General features: G+C 34.7%; 1 pseudogene; it reads left to right on the top strand.

Annotated features, from left to right (window-relative positions):
• Positions 1–2887: 2887 nt before the first annotated feature.
• LOC149255525 (putative sucrose-phosphate synthase 3 pseudogene) lies at positions 2888–3969 on the top strand (annotated as a pseudogene).
• Positions 3970–7517: the final 3548 nt, after the last annotated feature.

Below are 7517 nucleotides of genomic sequence, written 5' to 3'. Positions count from 1 at the left end.
TTCATACATGGAGTCCACATCAACCATTCGTATTCCTCTATACGTTTCAGTCAACTTTGAGTCTACGACCTCAGGATGATTTCTTTGTTGACAATTGTAGTAATTTCTTTGTTAAATCTCACCAGAATAATTATTTGTTTCCAACCTATCACGTGACACATTTTCTCCTTTAATGCCTCTTGTCATGAGAAAGTTTTATTAACTTTATCCCTCTCCAATAACACTGGTCTCGAGGTTAGTAGAGTGAAATTTTAGAAGATGAGCATAGTTGATAACTATTAGATGAGGTTAATCTGTTTTCCAGAGAGAAACACATGGAACTTTGTTTACTGGTCTTCTTATCCTTGCTTCTCATTCCAATTTAGGCATAACTATTTGTTTCCAACCTATCCTATGCCACTTTTCCTTCTTGACAAGAACTAGAACTAAAACTTTTTGATTGCAAATATCTAGTTCCTTTCCATTCATTAGAACTCAGTTGCATTCTATAATCCGAGTGGAAGTGGGGCTGATCCATTCAAACTTTCATGTAATGTGGCATTGAATGCAGAATAAATACACTAGAAGAGGCCTATCTAGACCTTAGTTTGATATGTATCTTGAGGTTGGCAATCTCTGGTGCATTTCTCAAGTTTAACCAAATGGTCAACGTATCAAATATTGGAGGTTAGACATATACAAATTCAAGAATCATGTTATTTGTGTTTAATACTAATATTCCATGTTGATAAGATGTAGAACTCATTCTTTTGATTAGGTATATCTAGTTTTTCTCTGTGCTAATTATCTATTCTTTAATGTTTCCTCTTGATTAGACCTAGGACCTAGCTGCATTGTCGAATCATATTGGAGGCAGGGCTGATCCATTAAATTTCTATGTGTAATGGTGCTACTAGGCACACTAAATAGGGACACTGGGATAGGCCTCTCTAAACTTGGGTCTAATGTGCACCTTACGATTGCCAATGTCTGGTGTGTTTTTTTAGTGTGCAAATAGTCAACATATTAGATGTTGGAACTTGGAATTTAGATATATGCAAACTTGAGCTTTATGATATCTGGATCAGATTTTTTCAAAACTAGACTTGGGTTTGTGGTAGCTTAATATTCCCTATTGAAAATAGTCAACCTAGAACCATATTTTTTATTTGATTGGGAAAACCTTGTTCTTCTCTATGTATTTGTTGTTAATTATCTATTTTTAAATACCTTTTGTTAAGTAGACCTAGAATACACCTAGGTGCATGCTCGAATTGGGGTGGGGTTGAGGTTGATTTTGTTAAACTTTGTGTGTGTGCATTCAATCTAGATTGTGCATTGGGTAGATTGAGTAGGGACATTGGCACATGCCCTTTTAAACCTAGGTTTGATATGCACCGTGAAGTTGCCAACCTAGTTTTGATATGCACCTTGAGGTTTCCAACCTTTGGTGCATGTTTCATGTACCCAAGTGGTGAAAATATTAAACATTAAACTCGTACATATTCAAAATCAAGCTATATAATAGTTGGGTTTAATACTGATTGGAACTAGACCTGTAGTTAGATGAGTCTGTGCTAGTTTAATATTCACTTTTGATCAAACCTAGAACTCAATTCATTTGATTCGATACATCTATTTCTTCTAATCGTTTTAGGATCTATCCATTAGGTTCTTTGTTTAATGGATCCATGCTAAGGATTTTTAATATTTTAGTGTCTCATACACTTTGGGATACTAGGCACCCTCATATTGTGCCAGTGTACTAGTAAACTTACCTTTGCAATATCAAAATGTAGATTTCTCCCTTGAACATCCTCCTCCCCTTAAGCCATTCTTTGTTTCTGGCCTCTTAGCCACTATCAGCAAACCTCAACACTTAGCTCTAATACCATGTTGAAAATCATAAATTCTATGAAACAGTATGGAAAATTTTGCTAGCCAATTGGTTGGGAAAACACATTTTTGTTAGGGGTGAAAACTACATAAACAATGTGACCACTATAGTAGAGAAAAGATTATTAGTTTGAAAGGTGGTGTGAATTAAGATAAGATAGTATTATGATTTTTCAACAAATGATCAACAAATATTTCAATGGGTCTAGAGAGGGAAACCAGATGTCAATAGATTATGACAGCATGAACATGCATAGGTGCTAAAAAGTTAGCAAAAAAGAAAATAAATAAATGATAAGGAAAGAGAAAGTAGTAGGATCTAGGTAAGGAAGAGGAAGGATAACATTAGGAGTGTGAGGACCTGGCTTAAGTAACGATGGAAGAGGGATAAGAGTATCTCCCTCTCTATTTGTCATTATCATGGGAGTGATGCAAACCTTGATAATACCCTTTAGAGAATGCCTAGGCCTCATTGGACTTGGCTACATAATTCTTAGAGGAGATTTAGTGTGAACTAAACTTCTCTCTTAACAATAAAGGTATAGGGAATGACTTCATGTAAGTGAATGCAAACATAAAATGAAATCATTATATTTTGTAATTGTAGCAAAACAACAATTGCAATGAGAAGAGGAGCTTATTTGAGGTTTGAATTTTTTCTTTTATAATTCTTTTGCAGTCAGTTTTCTCTTCTTTTTTTGGTCCAATATTCCATATTTAGAATAGAAGTGTTAGATCTAAAAATCCTCATAGAAAAAAATACTTTTCTAATTCTCCTGTTTATGATTAATATGCCAGTTTGCATGGCTTGGTCAGAGGGGAGAATATGAAACTTGGTCGTGATTCCGATACAGGTGGATAGGTAAATTTATTACAAAAGCTTTCTATTTTTTGTATTTGTCTTCACCTGTTTCTACAATGCTAAATAGTTTTAGTCAATTTTCTCACAAAAGAATTTATAAAAGTAGGGTTATTTCGCTAGGAGTATAATTGGATTACCACAAAGTGAAACATGTGTCCGTTTCTCATGCAGGTGAAATATGTTTTAGAGTTTGAAAATGCACTTGCAAAAATGCCAGAAGTTTATAGAGTGGACCTTCTAACATGTCTAATATGTTCTCCTAAAGTGGATTCTGGAAATGGAGAGCCAACTAAAATATTAACTTCTAATCAAGATGAAGACATTCTAGAGAGTGGAGGGGCATACATAGTTTGAATCCCTTGTGGACGCAAAAAAAAGTATATTAAAAAAGAATTAGTATGGTCATAAATTCCAGAGTTTGTAGATGGAACACTAGGTCATATTATTAATATTTCCAAATCATTTGGGAGATCTTATTAGAGAAGGCATAGATGTATGGCCTTATGTAATCCATGGCCACTATGTAGATGCAGGGGTGTTGTTTGCCTTTTTTCTGGTACTATGAACGTTCCAATGGTTTTGATAAGTCATTCTCTAGGAGGAAGTAAACTAGAATAGTTATTGAAACATGGATTGCATGCCAAGGAAGATATCAATGCAACATACAAGATCATGCGTAGGATTCAAGCTGAAGAATTGTGCCTTGATTTCGCTGATATTGCGGTCACAAGTACAAGGAAAAAATTGAAGAACAATGGGACATGCATGATGGATTTGATTTGGGATTGAATAGAAAGCTCATACATCATGAAAATCATGGTGTCCATTGTTATGGTTGTTACATGACTCAAATGACAGTGAGTGCAAAGAATGACGCTCCTATTGAAATTAAAAAAAAAATTGGTCAATTTGTTACCTGGGGATTTACCCATATTATATTTTGTAGTTGTAGTAAAACAACACTTACAATGAGAAGAGGAGCTTATTTTAGGTTTGAATTTTTTCTTTTATAGTTCTTTTGCAATTAGTTTTCTCTTCTTTTTCTTTGTCCAATATTCCATACTAAGAATAGAAGTTTAGATCTAAAAATCCTCATAGAAAAATTTACTTTGCTAATTCTCCTATTTGTGATTAATATGCCAATTTGAGAAGGTATAAATGTATGGCCTTATGTAATCCATGGCCACTATGTAGATGCAGCGGTGTTGTTTGCCTTCTTTGTAGTACTCTGAACGTTCCAATGGTTTTGATAAGTCATTCTCTAGTCCAAAATAAACTAGAACAGTTATTGAAACACTGATTGCATTCCAAGGAAGATATCAATGAAACATACAAGATCATGCATAAGATTCAAGCTAAAGAATTGTGCCATGATTTCACTGAGCTTGTCGTCATAAGTACAAGGGAAAAAATTGAAGAACAATGGGGCATGCATCATGATTTTGATTTAGGATTGAATAAAAAGCTTAGACATCGTGAAAATAGTGGTGTCCATTGATATGGTTGTTACATGCCTCAAATGACAGTGAGTGCAAAGAATGAAACTCCTATTGAAATTAAATTGTGTTTTTTGTCAATTTGTTACCTAGAGATTTACCCATATGCTTATTTAACCATGTAGGCAGTGTCTTTCATGTGAAAATTTATGAATCTAACACGCCAAAAACCCCTAATACAATATCTGGTTTACTATCTCCTACTTGTTATTTACATTAACAAGTTATTTAATAACATAAACATCGAAGTAAACACAATTGTAGCCTTCACAAATATACAGATCAACAAATGAAATAAACTGAGACAACACAAGGGACACCATTATTTTTGGACAATCATCCCCAGAAAAACCCAATTCGGGAAAATCGGTGCAACATATATGAGGCTTTTATTATTAAGCAGATTTCTTAATACAACTAGGGTGCCAAAAATGTCTCACCCTTCAGAGAATATCCTCGGCAATAGTACCTCTATCCGGAGACAAATATTCTGGCAAATCAACAACCGGATGATCAACTTGATAGTGACTTTGATTTTTCCTTGTGTTGGACAACAAAAGGTGCTCCAAGCATTCTTCTAGAACCGCATCACCCTTCCTTGGCTCTGCATCAGCTGATTAGCTCCCAGTCTACCCCACAGACACTCCCAGCATTGCCTCTGAAACCCTCTTTGACTTCTTCGTCAGCCTCTATGGCTTTTGCATCAACCTCTATGGCCCTCTCCTTCCTCTGTGATGGCATCCTTAGCCTTTGCGTCAACCCTCCTAGGCTCTGCGCTGCCTCTTCCGGCACTTTGTAGCCTCTCTTATATGTATTCTTCAGCCTTGGATCAAAATCCCTCGCTAAACTGCCCCTCACTGCAGCTGATCACTCACTCGATTTCCTCAACAAACCTAGCCCCAGGAAATCGAATTCTTGATCTCTCTTGGTGTATCTCCAACTGACCCTCAAGTCTCCTCTTTTACTTTTCCTCTTGACAATTCAATGACCAAGATTAAGTCCCTAATCAATGGCTAAGATTATATCTCACTTGATCCTCATTTTTTATAGCTTTCTCACCCATATTATATTAATACACATTAATATTTTAATTTTCCTAAGTTTAGACTTAGGGTCTCATTACAAATATTAATTATTTTAATATCTCTTCATCCGGGTGGAATTTCTCCAAACGATTTCTAGGTCTTGGAGATCTGATGTTCCTTAGCCTCTCCACCAATTTTCATGGCTAGATCACATCTAATGCTACCAGAAATAAACACTCCCTCATAGCGAGGAATGTGCTCTAGTAATGCTTCACCATAGAAACATCACATTGATCCTCCGCATCAGTACCTGTGCTGACTCTTGGCCTACTGCCCCACATCCACTACATTGTTGCTTCATGTATTTTTGCCCATGAAAATTCCACCACCACTGCTACATTTGTACTGCAGCTCCCTCTCAACATGCTACATCATGCTACCCATAGCACTGCCACTGCTACATCTGTACTGCAGCTCCCTCTCCACATGTTGCATCATGTTTCCCATAGCACTACCACTGCTAACTCCTACACTGCATCTTAGTTACTAAGAAGTAACTAACTTCACCCAAACACTGACACCTCAGTCAGTCTGGAAGCCTCGTGATGTTGAAGCTACCTCAGCTGCAATCTTGTGCTCCCACTACTGCCACTGTGTCGCTACAAAAACCTTTGTGCTTCTCGCACTACTGTAGCCTTCACTGCATTGTTGCAGAGTTCTGCACTTTAGTATTTCCTTGCAACTCCATTACACCTTGCTCCACCTGACATCTGTCATCATGCTAATGTCGCTAGGGGCTCCTATTGCCATATGCGATCTAAGAGTTTGGGCACCTCAAGGATCCTACCCCTACATGTAGTCCTCTCAACTACAACTCGATTTCTCCCCACCTCTTCTCTAGAGGTACATGAACACTAATGGCACAATCATCATCAGTCTCGACATCCTTCTCTGCCTTTTTTGGAGCTGCCTTATAGTCAGAAGCTTCTCCCTTGCCTTTCTTCCTGGGGCACTAAGACGCATAATTTCCCATCTCCCCACAGTTGAAGCACTTAACCTTGGAGATATCTTTCTTCTTCCTCTTTTGAACCCCTTGCTATCCCGTAGATGCTAGAGCCGCATCCTCCTCCTCCTCTTTCTTAACTCAAACTCCCTTACTCAAAATATGAATGTATCGATGTTGTTTTCATTGGATTTACTTGGGTTTCAAGTCCTACTATTCATAAGATTTTCACTAGATTTACTTTTGTTTTTATTAGGATTTATGGGATTGTTTAGCCTGTGCTTTTTGTGGAGTAGCCACTGTTGTTCTTCTTTCCTCTCATAGATCTTGAAGTCCTTAATATTTTGGGTTTTCAGAATTTGTGAGTGATTATAGCTCAAGGTATTTGTTATTTTAATAACTCTTATTTAATAAAACACAATGTATTTTTCATGCGAAGAAAAAAGAATAATAAATAATAAATAAATAAATAAAAATATTAAAAATCAAATGGCTAAAAAAAATAATAAAAAATAAATAAAAATAATGAAAACACATTCTAATGATATTTTTTTTCTCTAATTTAAAAATAAAAATAACACAATCAAAAATCTATTTTTTTCTCTAATTTAAAAATAAAAATAGCACAATCAAAAATCTTAATGGAATTATTGAGAGAACGAATGACCCAATCTTAATAGAATTGCTTAGAGAAAAGAAAAATAAATAAATAAAATTAAAGATAAAAAATAAATTATTAAGATAAATATAAATTATTAAGATTAAGTACTAATTAGATATGGCCAAAATTTTATAATCATAAAATTAAATTATAATTTTTAAAATAATTTATTAAAAAAATTCTAAATATTAATTATAAAATTTGTCTCAAAATAATACAAAAATTCTCTAACTAAATCCTAATTAATTAACTTATGTCAAATAAATCATATAAAAAAAATAAAATTAAACAACAATTTTTCTCCTAATATAAACGAACAAAAATTAATTACATAAAAATTGTTTGAGAAGAAATCACATTTTCAAAATAACCCGTAAATAAATAGCAATCCAAGTTTAACAATAGAAAATTACACCAGAATGTTTTCAACCATGCTCACTATGGCAAAACCTAAAGCAAGACTAACAGTTATAAACCATTTTAAAACCAAACTATACTTTTCTTCCCATCCTTATAGAACTTATTGCATTAAATGATACCATTAAAAATAATTTTACTGTTTTAGCTAATGTAAAATAACTATTCTTTCCATTTT

Source organism: Pinus tabuliformis, chromosome 7 (assembly GCF_031772625.1).
Source record: "Pinus tabuliformis cultivar Carrire ecotype Pingquan chromosome 7, CPIR1, whole genome shotgun sequence".
In the NCBI taxonomy this organism is placed as follows: domain Eukaryota; kingdom Viridiplantae; phylum Streptophyta; class Pinopsida; order Pinales; family Pinaceae; genus Pinus; species Pinus tabuliformis.
This window is presented reverse-complemented; position numbering and strand designations above follow the sequence as displayed.